This window comes from Phyllobates terribilis, unplaced genomic scaffold (genome assembly GCF_046119375.1).
Source record: "Phyllobates terribilis strain yellow unplaced genomic scaffold, ASM4611937v1 Scaffold_2__4_contigs__length_985480577, whole genome shotgun sequence".
Taxonomy (NCBI): Eukaryota; Metazoa; Chordata; class Amphibia; order Anura; family Dendrobatidae; genus Phyllobates; species Phyllobates terribilis.
The window spans coordinates 409,069,581-409,086,331 of record NW_027362762.1 but is presented as its reverse complement, the minus strand read 5'-3'; positions in this window follow the sequence as shown (position 1 = coordinate 409,086,331).

The following is a 16,751-nucleotide window of genomic DNA, read 5'->3' as shown; positions in this document are numbered from 1 at the left end:
GCTAACTTCTTCTCCACTTTGGATCTCACTAGCGGGTACTGGCAGGTTCCTGTAGCAGAGGCAGACCGGGAGAAGACCGCATTCACCACCCCGATGGGACTTAGCGAGTTTACCTGCATGCCGCTCGGACTCTGCAACGCACCAGGAACCTTCCAACGATTGATGGAATGCTGTCTGGGACACCGGAACTTTGAGACGGTCCTGCTGTACCTGGATGATGTTATAGTTTATTCCAAAACCTACGAGGACCACCTGAAACACCTAGCGGAGGTGTTTGAAGCCCTGGCAAACCACGGTCTGAAGGTGAAACCGTCGAAGTGTCACCTGCTAAAACCAAAAGTGCAGTACCTGGGACACGTGGTGAGTGCTGACGGAGTGGCCCCCGACCCTGATAAGATCACCGCGATTAAGGAATGGCCAAGACCCTCCAGCGTAAAGGAAGTGCGGCAGTTCCTCGGGTTGGTAGGCTACTACCGAAGGTTCATTCCCGGTTTCACCAAAAAGGCAGCTCCTATGCAGGACCTCCTGATAGGCCAGTCCAGGAAGGCCAAGAACCAGAAGCCGCCCTTCAGATGGGAGAAGCTGGAAGAAGAGTCCTTCCGCCAGCTGAAGATGGCCCTCACGGGGGATGAAATCCTGGCGTACCCTGATTACAGCCAGCCCTTTATCCTCTACACCGACGCAAGTAACATCGGGCTAGGAGCCGTACTGTCCCAGATCCAGCAGGGGAGAGAACGGGTAATTGCTTACGCCAGCCGAAAACTGCGACCCACCGAAAGAAACCCTGAGAATTACAGCTCATTCAAGCTAGAGTTCCTGGCAGTGGTGTGGGCAGTCACCGAACGCTTTAAGCACTACCTCGCCTCTTCCCGGTTCACCATGTACACGGATAACAACCCGTTGACACACCTGGACACTGCAACACTCGGTGCCCTGGAGCAGAGATGGATGGCCCGCCTGTCCAACTATGAGTTCACGATTAAATACCGGGCAGGACGCTCCAATACCAACGCGGATGCCTTGTCCAGAATGCCAAACCTACCGGACGTAGGGGAAGATCCAGAGGAACTGGAAGAGGTTGAACTCCCCACGTTCCACCGTCATGGGACTACCCAGTATTCCCACCGTGTAAGGGGTAAGCAATCCACTACGTTCAACCCCTTACCTCATTACAACTGGGCGGAAACGCAAGACAGTGACCCCGCCGTCCGACTGGTGAAGGAGATGCTGACTCAGCCAGATGCCCGCCTTGACCCAGACGCTCCGGAGGAGACCAAGCAAGTGTGGGCTGAGAAGAGTCGACTGTTCCTTTACAAGGGGAAGTTGTGCCGCAGAATGGTTAACTCCCGGACGCATGAACTGGTCTGGCAAGTAGTGGTGCCAAGAAGAGACGCGGCAATGGTACTGGAGGCATACCACGACGGAGCTGGGCACTTCGGATGGAAGAAGCTGGAGTTCCTGCTGCGCGGGTGGTTCCACTGGGTAGGCATGAGAGGGACCATCGAGAGGTGGTGCAGAGACTGTGGCCCATGCAACCTAAGAAGGAAGGACCGTGCCAGCCAGAAGACTCCCCTGCAGTCCATCGTCACCAGGCAGCCGTTGGAACTGGTAGCCTTGGACCATGTAAAACTGACCCCCAGCAGAAGTGGCTACGTCTATGCGTTAACCATCGTGGATCACTACTCCCGGTTCTTGGTTGTAGTCCCCGTCAAGGACTTAACGGCTCAAACAGCAGCTAGAGCCTTCCAGCAGCACTTCTGTCGTCCACACGGATACCCAGAGCAGGTGCTGACGGACGAAGGACCTGCCTTTGAAGCAGAAGTCTTCCAGGAATTCTGCACTCTGTATGGCTGCCGGAAGATAAGAACAACACCCTATCATCCGCAAACCAATGGACTCTGCGAGAAGATGAACCAGGTGGTGATAGACCTTCTGAAAACATTGCCCCTGGAAGAACGCAGTCTGTGGCCTGAGAAACTGCCTGATCTGGTGGACCTATACAACCACATCCCTGTAGGTTCTACCAACTGTACCCCGGCTTACCTAATGAGAGCAAGACCTGGTAAGCTGCCTGTTGATCTGGATATGGGAGTCCTGACACCCGAGGACACTTCACCAGAAGCAGACTGGGACACAGAGAGGCAGCAGCAGTACCGGAAAGTACAGGAGAGCGTTGAGCGAAGTCTCCGTCAAGCAAGAGAAAGACAGGAGAAGACTTACAACCAGTGTGCTCCCGCTGTTCCCCTGGTACCTGGAGAGCAGGTCTTGAAGAGGAAAAGACGGCTCCACAAGTTGGACGACCAGTGGGAGAAGGACCCGTACACCGTACTGCCATCAAGCCATGAAAACCCAAAAATCTGCACAATCAGTAAGGATGGAGGAGAAACCACAGCCATTGTCTCCCGAGATCACCTGAAGAAGTGTCCCAAGCAGCTACGAAACCCTGAAGAAGATCAAGAAAACCCTCGACCCGCAGAGGAAAGGGAAGAGATGGTCAGTACTGTACTCGGAGACTTCCCTCGGTCTTGGACACAGGTAAATGGCGCTGTTGTGGTACCCATCCTCACCTTCCTCCAGCCAGCATCCCAAGTGCCTACGGAAAAACAGGTAGAGCTGGAAGAGCAGCCGGTCCAGGAGGCAGAAGACCCCACACAAGCAGACCAGGAGAATCGACCCTCTGCTTATAGTGAGCCTGCCGTGCCCCTAGTGAGCCAAAGAGTCCGTAGACAGTTGCCCAGCTTACCTTTGACAGCTCCTACACCCTGTAGTGCAGGACCAGTTAGTGAGCTCTGTAGGTCCACTAGAGCCACTAGAGGCCAGTTGCCCGTACGTTGGAGGATTTAAAGTGATTTAGACTGTTTTATTGGTATTTACCTGTTTACTGTTGATTGTAAATAATTATGTTTTTCCAGTTATTTTATAGGTATCTTTTGTGGATTTACTAGAACTCTATTGTATATATGTTTGGAGCGTAACCCAGGAATGGACTAAAGACTGTTAAAGACTCGGGGCAGGACAGACCTCTACCTGGTTACGGCTCCCTGTTCTTTGGTGAAATGGACACCCTGTTGCTTCAAAAATTGCACCCGGTTGCGGACACGCCGTGACCACTTTAACATGTTTTCCCTTATTGTATTGTTCCTGTTTATACCCTGTTATGTTTTCAAAAATATGTTTAGTCCCGGAGTACTAAATTTTACTAGGGGGGAATGTGGCACCCCAGGGCTCTGGTTACCACAGTAATAGCAATATTACGTCTGTGAGCAGGTGGGAGGTCTCCTGGTCAGGAATCCTAAGCATGCCACACCTCCTGCCCAGTCCTGGGAGGGGAAGAACTTCCCCTATATAAACTGGGGCTGAGGTGGGGTTAGAAAAAGAAAGAACACAGACAGAGACAGAGACACAGTCTGGTCTGGTGTGGATCAGTTGCAGGGAAAATAAGAACAGGAGCTCTGTGGGAGCAGTGATAATAGGAGTCCGGGACTGGAAGCTGTAGAGCTCGTCCGGACTGAAGAGATCTCACCGGACACGGAGTCCGAGGCTGTGGGGACTGTTCCATACCCAGCAGCAGAAACCGACCGGCAGGGGATTTCAGGTCCTCTGGCCAAGAAACCCGAAGGCACGGTCACACGCAAGGGACCAGCACCGCCGTCGTGGAGCGGAGGCTGCCAGAAGGCCCCGAGGCACCGGCCATACGGGTGAGCACCACACGGTACACTCAGGGACGTGGGCTACTTTTACCCGCTTCTAGCAAGGTAGCCAAGAAGAGTACAGTTAGTTGGGGAGGCCTACAACTCCGCCTGGCCAGGGGAGATCCTGTCTGCTCACGGACTGACCAGACCCCGATCGCTAGCCAGTACTCCCGGGAGGGTCTACCTTTGCCACCAGTAAAGACCCTGAACTACACCGCACCGTCTCTGAGTGGTTCCTGGTGCCTGCGAGCAATTCTACTATCCCCATCATCCACGTCCGCTGCCCTGAGGCCATACCCCTCCCGTTGGGGGTTATACTACCCACGCTGCACAACTGTACCACCGGCCTCAGCGGTCTGCCCTGCAGCGGTGGTTTCGTAACCGCATTCAACGGGTGGCGTAGTCGAACAATATCACATCTGCCACTAAAAACATCGCCACTTAGTTTGACACCCTGGGCACGGACCAGGTCACCGCCACGAGGACTACCACCCCCAACAGATCCGGCTCCGGGTATTCCCCAAACATGGCCCAGGGGGCGCGTCAGATTTACATGCGTTTTTCACTTATTTTTACATATGATTTTACATGTGTTTTTTGAAGCGTTTTTGTACATCAATGAATGCTTTTTGGAGCTTGACCATCTGATGTCACGGATCAGCTGATGGTCGCATGACCATCAGGTGATCAGTGCTGGCAACAATCAGCTGTGCAGTGTATTGCTGGCTGCCGGACAGACAGCATCATCGCCGGGGATTAGGAAGACTCCTGGGGCCGCCGGAGAGGTGAGTATAATGGTTTACTTTTTTATTCTTTTTTTTACTACCGCGGGCACGCGGGCTGGGAAGAGCAGACTGCCTTTCATTAAATTCTCAAGTGCTGTTTTCACAAAGTTTAACTGATATAAGGAGTGTCAACATTTTGAAACACTTGCAATTCTAGATAAGCCCTACAGTTAAAAGCTATGTGCACACGATTCAGTTTTAATTCGGTTTATCTGCCACGTAAACAGATTAAAACCGCTTGTTAATAATTCTGCCATGTACAGCAATGGTAATCCGCATGTGCTATGCACATCATGCGGAAATTTCCGCTTCGGATTACCAATGTGACAAAAACCGCAGCAGGACCATTTCTAGTGTGATTCCATGCGTCCATTGACTTGCAGTGAATCACAGCAAACCAGCATGCATAATATCTATACATGCGGATTTGTTGCATTTCAATCACAGTCAATAGGCGCAAATCCGCAGCGGAATCACGCTGCGGGTGGTTCCCCGGTCGGGAGAGGAGACTGCTACTCCTCTCATCTGACCGCTGCTCTGGCTGATAACAGCGCTGAGACAGGAGAGGTGGTACTGTGCAGTGTGTATATATATACAGGACATATATAATTCCACGTGTTAATTCATAGTTTTGATGCCTTTAGTGTGAATGTACAATTTTCATAGTCATGAAAATACAAAAAAATCTTTAAATGAGAAGGTGTGTCCAAACTTTTGGTCTGTACTGTATACAGGACAGGAGGAGTAGTACTGTGCAGTGTATGCATACAGGACAGGAGGAGTGGTACTGTGCAGTGTATACACACAGGACAGGAGGAGTGGTGCTGAGAGTAGCACCTGCCTCCTGAGCTCAAGCACTTCCAGGAGGAGGGTCGTCGTCTGCCTCTCTTCTCCCCAGGGAGAGGCAGGCCTACTGGGAGGCCGGCATGGGTTCCCAGCCTCCTATCCCCCGGTCTATGCCGGCGAGGGAGAAGGAGCCTCAACAACCGGCCCAGGAGGGAGTGAGGAGATCGGGAAGGGTGAGGAAGAGTACATCCACCGGCTCCAACCCCGAGACTGTTCACCGCCCACCCAGAGAGGGAGACCGGGGCACCCCAGGCCCCAGGAACAAGAGCTCAGCAAGATCCTGGGGGAAGATGAGCTCCAGCGAGTCCACAAGTTCCTTCTCCTCCCGAGTGGTCGCCAAGTTGCGAGAGTACAAGGACACCGGCAAAGCACTAACCCAGCTGAAAGAGGAGCTGAGGGAGGCCCGGGTCCTGAACACCCGGGCGTCCAACAAGGACAGACCCGCGACCTCCCAGAGGTTTAAAGCCCTCAGAGACGAGGTGGTCAGGTTAGTGCTCCTCCGGGAGGGGATTGAGAAAAGCACAGGTCCCTTCCTGGAGAGTTTTAAGAACCAGCGGCGGTTCTCAGAAATGAAGGGGTTAAACACCTCAGGAGAACCGCCAGCCGGCGTCCTTAGTGAAGAGAAGGAGGAGGATGACTGGAGTTTCAGTTGCTGGAGCCAGTGAGGGGCAGAGCTGGAGCCCAAGTGGTCTCCCTGCAGGGCAGGACTCCGACAGCAGAGGCTGGAGTGTCGGGGGAGGAGGAGGAAGGAGGATTGCTGAGGGAGATCCGACTGCTGGAGTCTCCAGTGGGCCTGATGCGGTTTTCCTTCGGTGAGGACAAACCAGTGGAGGAGACCAAGAGGAGGAAGAGGAGGTGGTAAGTTACAAGCATGTACCAATGTCTGATGTTGCGCCTGCCACCTTCTGTTCAAACCCCACCAAACCTAAAGGCACGGGCTCTGCAGTGGGCTCGAGGCAGAGGCAAGGTGGGGAGAGGAGAAGGACGTCCGGCGATGCTGCCATCTGTGCGGGGAACAGTGCAGGGGGCGAGGCTGTGGAGGTACTCACAGCGCCGGACATAGGAAGTTCTGTGGAGTTTCCCTCCCTGCCCTCTGCGGCTAAGCCGGTTATCACCGGGTTTTGGGGGGCTAGGAGGGATGTGAAAAACACATCTGCGAGGAACACTGGGCACACTGCTGCGACAGGGGGGCAGTGTGCCCCAGCGCTCAAAAAGGACACTAAGACCCCAAAGTCTGTGGGTGCAGGGAGGGTAGCAGTGCCCAACAAACATTCTGCCCAGCACAAGGACCAAAATGCTGCAGTAGGGGGGCGGGGCGCTCCAGGAGACGACGTGCAGAAAGCCAGCAGCAACCAAAGTGAAACGGGTGTGGTGCTGCAGGGAGAGGCGTCTCTGGAAGTGCTCCCCTCCCCCGGCCCAGCAGGTGTGAGTGCAGAGACACCAGACACAAGGGAGGAAGGAATGGAGGTGACTGTGGAAGGTGCAGAGAACAGAAGAGGTAGTGGGGTGACAAGTAAAGGGAATGGAAGTAGTGGTGCAGTGAATGATGGGAGTAGTGGTGGAGCAGATGGTGGGAGTAATGGTGGAGCAGATGGTGGGAGTAGTGGTGGAGTGAATGGTGGGAGTAGTAGTGGAGTGAATGATGGGAGTAGTGGTGCAGTGAATGATGGGAGAAGTAGTGGAGTGAATGATGGGAGTAGTGGTGGAGCAAATGGTGGGAGTAGTGGTGCAGCGAATGGTGGGAGCAGTGGTGCAGCGAATGGTGGGGGTAGTAGTGGAGTGAATGGTGGGAGTAGTAGTGGAGTGAATGATGGGAGTAGTGGTGCAGCGAATGGTGGGAATAGTAGTGGAGTGAATGATGGGAGTAGTGGTGGAGCAAATGGTGGGAGTAGTGGTGCCGCGAAGGGTGGGAGTAGTGGTGCAGCGAATGGTGGGAGTAGTAGTGGAGTGAATGGTGGGAGTAGTGGTGCAGCGAATGGTGGGAGTAGTAGTGGAGTGAATGGTGGGAGTAGTGGTGCAGCGAATGGTGGGAGTAGTAGTGGAGTGAATGGTGGGAGCAGCACTGGTGTTGGTGGGAGGGAAGTAGGCGATGGTCCCGCTGCCCCCCCAGCAGTGGCTGGGGCTTCAGCCCAAAGCTATTCAGGAGCTGTCAGTGCTGGGGGTAGTAATGCGCCCTCGTCTGGGGGCCTGGGGATGGTGACTTGCAGCAGCAGCTCCTGGATGCCCTGAGGAGAGGGGAGAGCTCCATCACTGTAGAGGGGAGGGAGGTTGATCTGTCTTTCTGGATAGAGAGACATGGTCTTTCAGCCTTCCGAGATAGAGGGGCAGAGACTGTCTAGTCTCTGCCGACAACAGGGCAGAGGAGTAACTGTAGGAACGTGGCCCGTCTCCAGTGGGTGAGCAAGGATGCCTGTCCTGATAGGGCGAAGGTGGTTGAGCTCCTGCTGGGGATGGGCTTTGCGGCATATGACTTCTTTGCCTTGATCCATCCCTATGGGACCTCCTACTTCGATGTCAGCTTCGTGAGACCGGAGGACCTTGAGCTTTTCTGGTCTCGCCATGAGCTGGCTCGGAGTGGCCCCGAATGGCATGGTCTCTTTCCCCTGGCAATAACCCGCCAAAATTCAGTCAGGAAGGTGACCGTTTTGACTAGTAACGAGTCGCTTTCCTGTATGGACATTACGACCTGGGTGAGTCGATATGGAGAGGTCACCAATATTCCCAAATAGAATCTGGATGACAATGGTATCTGGTCAGGGGCCTGGACCTTCATGGTGAGATTGAAGGTTTCGGGAAACACTGTTACCCATATCCCCTCCTCAACCTTTTTGGGGAGGGATAGGATCTTGATTTTCTACCGGGGGCAGCCTAAGGTCTGTCACAGGTGCGGTAGCCCCACACACTTCAGTGCACAGTGTACCACCCAGAAATGAGCACTGTGTGGGGACCTTGAACATCTTGCTGCTGCCTGTCGCAGGATTAGGTGTAACTTGTGTGGTGACCTCGGTCATCCGTTCAGTCGCTGTCCGCGTTCCTTTGCCAATGCGGTCCTGAAAGCGGCGAGTGCGGGACAGGCGAAAGCCGGGACTAATTTTGCCGGTGAAGGGACCAATAGGGCTGGGGGAGGCAGGGAACCGGTGAGGAGCAAGCTGCCGCCATCCACCATCAGGCGGCAGGAGCAGCGCCGTGGGGACAGGGGGCAGGGAGTAATGTCCCTAAACTCTGACCCAGGTACTTCACTTGCAGCTGAGGATCCTAAAGACAGCGAATTGAGCGAGGAGGTCAAGAGACTTGAAAGGGAAGAGCGAGAGGACGCCACGTCTTCCCAGGAACCCTCTTCTGGTGACAGTCTAGATGAGGGAGAGGGGGAGTGGTCACCGAAAAATAAAAAGGGTAACAGGAAAACGGCCAGAGGTAGGAGGGGGACCAGGTCTCGAGCTGCCTCTTTGGAGTGCGACCCCTCTGACTCTCTGGCCGTGATCCAAGAGCCATTGGAGAGTTCAGCCGCCCCCCCTCTGGTGGATCTCTCCAACAGGTTCGGGGCTCTCCAGGACCTCCCTCTGGAGGGGGGAAATGGGGACCCAGGGCCGGAGGTTGCGGACAAGGTGGTTGGGGCTCAGAAGATGGCTGGGTCTTCCTCTCGGGGTGAAAATACAAAGCCCTCTGGGGGTACGACTAACCCAGGACCACCAGACGAGGGCAAGAATGTATGTAAGGAGAGAATGGACGAGTCTGTTTGTCTTAAGCGCACTAAAAAACCGTCATTATCGGAGGAAGAGGTTGGGACTGTCAGTGATGGGAAGAAAAAGGCTATCTAATTCAATCATTCATGATGGCGGCACCCACCCCGTTGACGCTGGCTACTATTAATGTTTGCAGCATAAAGTCAGATGCGGCAAGGTACACGGCCTTTCATTTTCTCGGCCAACTTGACGCCGACATTTTGTTTTTCAGGAGACCAGGTTGACTGATATATCAACCTTGCATAAAGCAAGGCGGGAGTGGAGGCATGGTCTCTTGCGGCCGAGCCGTATAGCGGGGTGGCGGTCCTTTTTAAGACCACAGCGGTTGAATGCAGATGAGTGATCGAATTAGAAATGGGGAGATGCTTGATCCTAGATGTCTCCATGGGGGACAAGAGCTTCGGCTCATTAACATCTATGGTCCCCAGTCCAAGTGGGACCGCAAATGTCTCTTCCTGCAGATCAAACCTTTTTTATTTTCGAGTCGGCAGGTGGTCTTCGGAGGGGATTTCAACAATGTCACGAGATCCTGTGATAGAGGAGGTTCCGGAGACCGGCTGGCTTATGACTGCTTCGCGTTAAACAGGATAGTGAGTGAGGCTCGCCTGGTGGATGTCCACATCCGGCACAACCCGGGCGACACGGGATTCACCTGTTTTAGAGGTAGTCAGTGCAGGTCTAGGCTAGACAGGTTTTATTTAAAGGAGGCGGCCGTCTCTTCACCGTTGTCGGTTGTGGAGGTGGAGTTCTCCGATCACTGTTTGATTATGTTTTCTCTGAACGTTGCAGAGACTCCTTGGATGGGAAGAGGTTATTGGAAGCTGAATTCGTCACTCCTTGAGGAAGAAGCTGTAAGACGGTCTTTTGAGGAATTCCTTCAGAGCCAGGTACCATTGCTGGGCCTAAGTAACACTAAGTCAGAGTGGTGGGAGATGTTCAAACATCGGGTGGCGAGATTCTTCCGGCAGCTCTCGAATCTCAGAAGCCTGAACAGGGATCGCTTGTATCAGAGCCTGAGGAGGAAACTCGAGCATCTTGTCTCTACTGGAGGTAGCCGCGAGGAGATCTCCAGAGTGAAGTTCTTGCTGAAGAGGTGTCAGTACGATAGGCACGCATCTTTGGTTTTTGAGAGGGACTACGGGAAGCACTGCTTGCCCGACCCTTACAGAAACTGTAAGATGTCAGTAAATAGTAAGATAGTGACGGGGCTGATGGACAGTACGGGGTCCCTGAGAAGGTCCAGATCAGGGATCTTGGAGGTTGTCAGTTCCTACTACTCGCACCTCTTGGGAAGGAGGGAGCTTGATCGTGACGGGATGTCAGCTTTCCTGGCTGAATCTGTTCCTGAGCCAGGGGCTGACCCATAGCACTTCTCAATGTGGACAGGAAGATTTTGGCTAAGATACTTTTCAACAGGCAGGTGAAGTTTGCACCCCGGCTCCTTTCGGAGGTTCAGCACTGTTGAGTTCCTGGCCGTAGCACTTTTAGTGCTGTTCTAGGTGTCCGAGAGGCTGTGGAGCAAGGCAGGGCGGGCCTTTGGAAGGGGTTCTTGCTGACCCTGGATCAGGCAAAAGCCTTTGATCGGGTTAACCACGAGTACCTCTGGTCCACTCTTTTGAGGTATGGTCTGCCTGGAGGGTTTGTGGACTGGCTTAAGACCTTGTATGCAGGGGCTGAGACTTTCCCTCTGGTGAATGGGTGGATTGGACGACCTTTCGGGGTAGGATCCGGTGTCCGTCAGGGCTGTCCTCTTAGCCCTTTGCTTTACGCGTTTGCAATCGATCCCTTCCTCAGAAGGATCGATTGTGGACCGTTGGCGGGGGTGCGGATGGGCGGGGCGGCGCCAGAGGCTACCCTGAGGGTGGTGGCCTACGCGGACGATGTCACCATCTTTGTTTCTTCGCAAGAGGAGGCAGTGGTGGTGATGTCAGAAGTGGAGCACTACTCGGAGGCATCCGGGTCCAAGGTCAACCAGGATAAGTGTGAGAGTCTCTGGCTGGGAGGCGGAGATCCCGGGTTTGATCTTCCGGACACCCTCCCCGAACCCCAAGAACATGCCAAAGTACTGGGCATCGAATTCGGCCAGGGTGATTACCCCACGAAAAACTGGGAAGGCAGAATCAAAGGTGTCGCCCAAAGAGTGGACCAATGGAGGGGTTGGTCTTTGACCCTGAGGGAAAGGGTTGGCCTGTGCAAAGCTTTCCTGCTCCCCTTGCTAATCTACCTGGGCAGCGTCTGTGTCTTGCCAGAGCCTCTCTGGACACGGGTCTAGTCTGTTCTTCCAGATGTTATGGGGGAACAGACTGAACCTAGTCAAGCGGGAGGTCACTTACCGCACGTTGAGACTAGGGGGTTTGAATATGGTGAACCCCGTGGTGTTCCTAGTGAACACCTTCTTGAAAGTGAACGTGGCAAACCTCTGGAAAGAGAGGGCTCTTCCGTGGGTATTCTCCTGCAAGGGATGGTTTCAGCCTTTCTTCCAGGAATGGAAGACAGGGGGAAGATTGAAGGATCTTCGCACACCACAAGGGCATCTCCCGGCTTATGTTACCCCAGTTCTGAAAATGATCCGCCGGTGGGGTCTGGGAATGTGGGAGGTGAGGTCCCTCCTGAAGAAACTCCTCGATATGATGGTCTTGCTTTCTCATTTTCAGAGTCCATTGGCCCTCAAAGACTGCCCAAGTCTGGATCTGGAGGTTGGGTTGAGTTTGTTAAATTCTAGCAGGATCCCCGAGAAGTACTGGGACTTGACTTGACGCTGCTTCCATGGTAAGCTGTATGAGAGGGACAATTTGAAGTACAGGAGCTCCGAGGACAGGAATTGCCCCCGTGAGGCTTGTGCTAACGTGCTGGAAAGCATGGAGCACTTCCTGCTTCATTGTCCCTTTAATACAGAGGTGTACAACAGGGTGGGGGCTTCCATTGCTTGGCCGCGGCTGGCTACTCTGTCCTACGCCGGGTGGGCCTATGGAGCGTTCGGAGACCTTGGGAGAAGGGACCGATACACTTTATTCATAGTCAGCGCAGTGGTCAGTATTTCATGTGGAACGCACAAGTTTTAGTCTCGAAGCAGAGTAAAATCCTCCATGTAGATGAAGCCTGTAGGAACATCCTAGGTGACCTGGTGAAGGTACGTTTTCTGGAGTATGAAAGATTGGGTGCCCGGAGGGCAGCCCGTCTCTGAAGGGGCTTTTCCTTCAGGGTGCCTTAGTCTGATAGTACTCCTATATCCTGGTGGTGGGCTGATGTCTTTTCACCCTAGATTTTTGTTTTGTATTCCTGTCTCCTGAATAGAAGGTTTGCAGGCATCGCACTTGAGCCTTGGATGGTGAGTGTGTAGGTTGTGTTCTGTATATATTGTATATAATGTCTAATTGGGGCTTTAGTTAGGTTGGGTAGGGGGATTTGGGGGGGTTCTTCACCAGCGGTGATAAGAGGACTGATCTGGCCTGGTCCAGGCCCCGCCTGGGGAAAAACTTTGGGGCCTGATTCTAGCTCGGAGTAATCCTGAACTTTGTGGCCAGAGCTGGATCAGGGGTGGCGGGATAGTTAGTGTAGGTGTGTGTTTTATATATATATATATATATATATATATATATATATATAAAAATTGCAATATATATATATATATATATATATATATATATAAAAAATATCCCAAAAAAAAGTTTTTGTTCATGTCACTATTGTATATATTGTTATTTTTGGTTTGCTGTGGTGTGAATGAGGTGCGGTAGTGGTGTGACTGTAAGGTCAGGCAGTGGGACCAGTTGGTTAGTATTAGTTTCCGGTTGTATATATACGTTATATTAGGTTTAGTGTTTTGTGTTTTATTGTATATAATCTTGTATATAGGACGGTGTTTTATGTGTATATAGGACAGTGTGAGCGTTGTGTGGGATTGTATATAGTAGTATGAATGAAGCTGGGCCGGTGGTTTTATAGGTTTTATAATATTTATTTCTTATATATGTATATATTCCTGTGGTGATTTATTTTGTTTCTATTTTCTGTGATTTGTCGGGTTTTGTCGTCTTGTTTTGTTCATATGTTTGGTGTCCTGTAATGTATCATTGTTCTGTCATGTAGTGTACTTATTCTATAAATAAAAAACAGACCTGCAGCGTATATATACAGGACAGGAGAAGTGGTACTGTGCGGTGTATATATACAGGACAGGAGAAGTGGTACTGTGCAGTGTATATATACAGGACAAGAGAAGTGGTACTGTTCAATGTACATATACAGGACAGGAGAAGTGTACTGTGCTGTGTATATATATACAAGACAGGAGAAGTGTACTGTGCTGTGTATATATATACAGGACAGGAGAAGTGTACTGTGCTGTGTATATATATACAGGACAGGAGAAGTGTACTGTGCTGTGTATATATATACAGGACAGGAGAAGTGTACTGTGCTGTGTATATATATACAGGACAGGAGAAGTGTACTGTGCTGTGTATATATATACAGGACAGGAGAAGTGTACTGTGCTGTGTATATATATATACAGGACAGGAGAAGTGGTACTGTGCAGTGTATATATACAGGACAGGAGGAGTCATACTGTGCCGTGTGTATATACAGGACAGGAGAAGTTGCACTGTGCAGTGTATATATGCAGGAAAGAAGGAGTGGTACTCTGCAGTGTATATATACAGGACAGGAGAAGCAGTACTGTGCAGTGTATATATACAGGAAAGAAGGAGTGGTACTCTGCAGTGTATATATACAGGACAGGAGAAGTGGTACTGTGCGGTGTATATATACAGGACAGTAGAAGTGGTACTGTGCAGTGTATATATACAGGACAAGAGAAGTGGTACCGTTCAATGTACATATACAGGACAGGAGAAGTGTACTGTGCTGTGTATATATATACAGGACAGGAGAAGTGGTACTTTGCTGTGTATATATACAGGACAGGAGAAGTGGTACTGTGCAGTTTATATATACAGGACAGGAGGAGTCGTACTGTGCCGTGTGTAAATACAGGACAGGAGAAGTGGTACTGTTCAGTGTATATATACAGGAAAGACGGAGTGTTACTCTGCAGTGTATATATACAGGACAGGAAAAGTGGTACTGTGCTGTATATATATATATACAGGACAGGAGAAGTGATACTGTGCAGTGTGTATATACAGGACAGGAGAAGTGGTACTGAACAGTGTACATATACAGGATAGATGAAGTTGTACTGTGCAGTGTATATATACAGGACAGGAGAAGCAGTACTGTGCAGTGTATATATACAGGAAAGACGGAGTGGTACTCTGCAGTGTATATATACAGGACAGGAGAAGTGGTATTGTGCCGTGTATATATACAGGACAGGAGAAGTGATACTGTGCAGTGTATATATACAGCAGGAATGGTACTGTGCAGTGTATATATACATGGCAGGAGAAGTGCTACTATGCAGTGTATATATACAGGACAGGAGAAGTGGCACTGTGCAGTGTATATACAGTTAGGTCCATATATATTTGAACAGAGACAGCATTTTTCTAATTTTGGTTCTAGACATTACCACAATGAATTTTAAACAAAACAATTCAGATGCAGTTAAAGTTTAGACTTTCAGCTTTCATTTGAGGGTATCCACATTAAAATTGGATGAAGGGTTTAGGAGTTTCAGCTCCTTAAAATGTGTCACCCTGTTTTTAAAGGGAGCTAAAGTAATTGGACAATTGACTCCAAGGCTATTTCATGGACAGGTGTGGGCAATCCCTTCGTTATGTCATTCTCAATTAAGCAGATAAAAGGCCTGGAGTTGATTTGAGGTGTGGTGCTTGCATTTGGAAGGTTTTGCTGTGAAGTAAACATGCGGTCAAAGGAGCTCTCCATGCCGGTGAAACAAGCCATCCTTAAGCTGCAAAAACAGAAAAAACCCATCCGAGAAATTGCTACAATATTAGGAGTGTCAAAATCTACAGTTTGGTACATCCTGAGAAAGAAAGAAAGCACTGGTGAACTCATCAATGCAAAAAGACCTGGGCGCCCACGGAAGGCAACAGTGGTGGATGATCGCAGAATAATCTCCATGGTGAAGAGAAACCCCTTCACAACAGCCAACCAAGTGAACAACACTCTCCAGGAGGTAGGTGTATCAATATCCAAATCTACCATAAAGAGAAGACTGCATGAAAGTAAATACAGAGGGTTCACTGCACGGTGCAAGCCACTCATAAGCATCAAGAATAAAAAGGCTAGACTGAACTTTGCTAAAAAACATCTAAAAAAGCCATCACAGTTCTGGAAGAACATTCTTTGGACAGATGAAACCAAGATCAACCTCTACCATAATGATGGAAGGAGAAAAGTATTGCGAAGGCGTAGTACAGCTCATGATCCAAAGCATACCACATCATCTGTAAAACACGGAGGAGGCAGTGTGATGGCTTAGGCATGCATGGCTGCCAGTGGCACTGGGTCACTAGTGTTTATTGATGATGTGACATAGGACAGAAGCAGCCGAATGAATTCTGATGCATTCAGAGCCATACTGTGTGCTCAGATCCAGCCAAATGCAGCCAAACTGATTGGTCGTCGCTTCATACTACAGATGGACAATGATGCAAAACATAAAGCCAAAGCAACCCAGGAGTTTATTAAAGCAAAGAAGTGGAATATTCTTGAATGGCCAAGTCAGTCACCTGATCTCAACCCAATTGAGCATGCATTTCCCTTGTTAAAGACTAAACTTCAGACAGAATGGCCCACAAACAAACAGAAACTGAAAACCACCGCAGTGAAGGCCTGGCAGAGCATCAAAAAGGAGGAAACACAGCGTCTGGTGATGTCCATGAGTTCAAGACTTCAGACAGTCATTGCCAACAAAGGGTTTTCAACCAAGTACTAGAAATGAACATTTTATTTACAATAATTTAATCTGTCCAATTACTTTTGGTCCCTTTAAAAAAGGGTGGCACAGGTTAAGGAGCTGAAACTTCTAAACCCTTCATCCAATTTTAATGTGGATACCATCAAATGAAAGCTGAAAGTCTGAACTTCAACTGTATCTGAATTGTTTTGTTTAAAATTCATTGTGGTAATATCTAGAACCAAAATTAGAAAAATGTTGTCTCTGTCCAAATATATATGAACCTAACTGTATACAGGACAGGAGAAGTGGTACTATGCATTGTTTATATGCAGGGCAGGAGAAGTAGTACTCTGCAGTGTATATACACAGGACAGGAGAAGTGGTACTGCGCAGTGTATGTATACAGGACAAGAGAAGTGGTACTGCTCAGTGTATATAAACAGGGCAGGAGAAGTGGTACTGTGCAGTGTATATATACATGACAGGAGAAGTGGTACTGTGCAGGGTGTGTATATACAGATACTTAGATTTGCACGGTCTCAGCCCAGCACCTTGTCACTTCTGGAACCCTTGCCTCCTTAACATAGCCCAGCTCTGCTTCATGAACACTGTCTTTGTGTAAATACATTAGTATTTTTCCAGTGAATACTGAAGGAATGGTACCTGTGTGAATGACTGTTCTGACAATGACAAACTCTTCAGAGCAAACTCTGGTGTTAGAGGCATTAGAAGCTATTAATTAGTGCACAATATACAAGACCAGCTTTTTAAACTCAAATCTGTTTCTCGATTGCCCATCCTAAACTCTTAGATATTTGAGTTGTACAGTCATTTGTTTATTTACCTACTATAA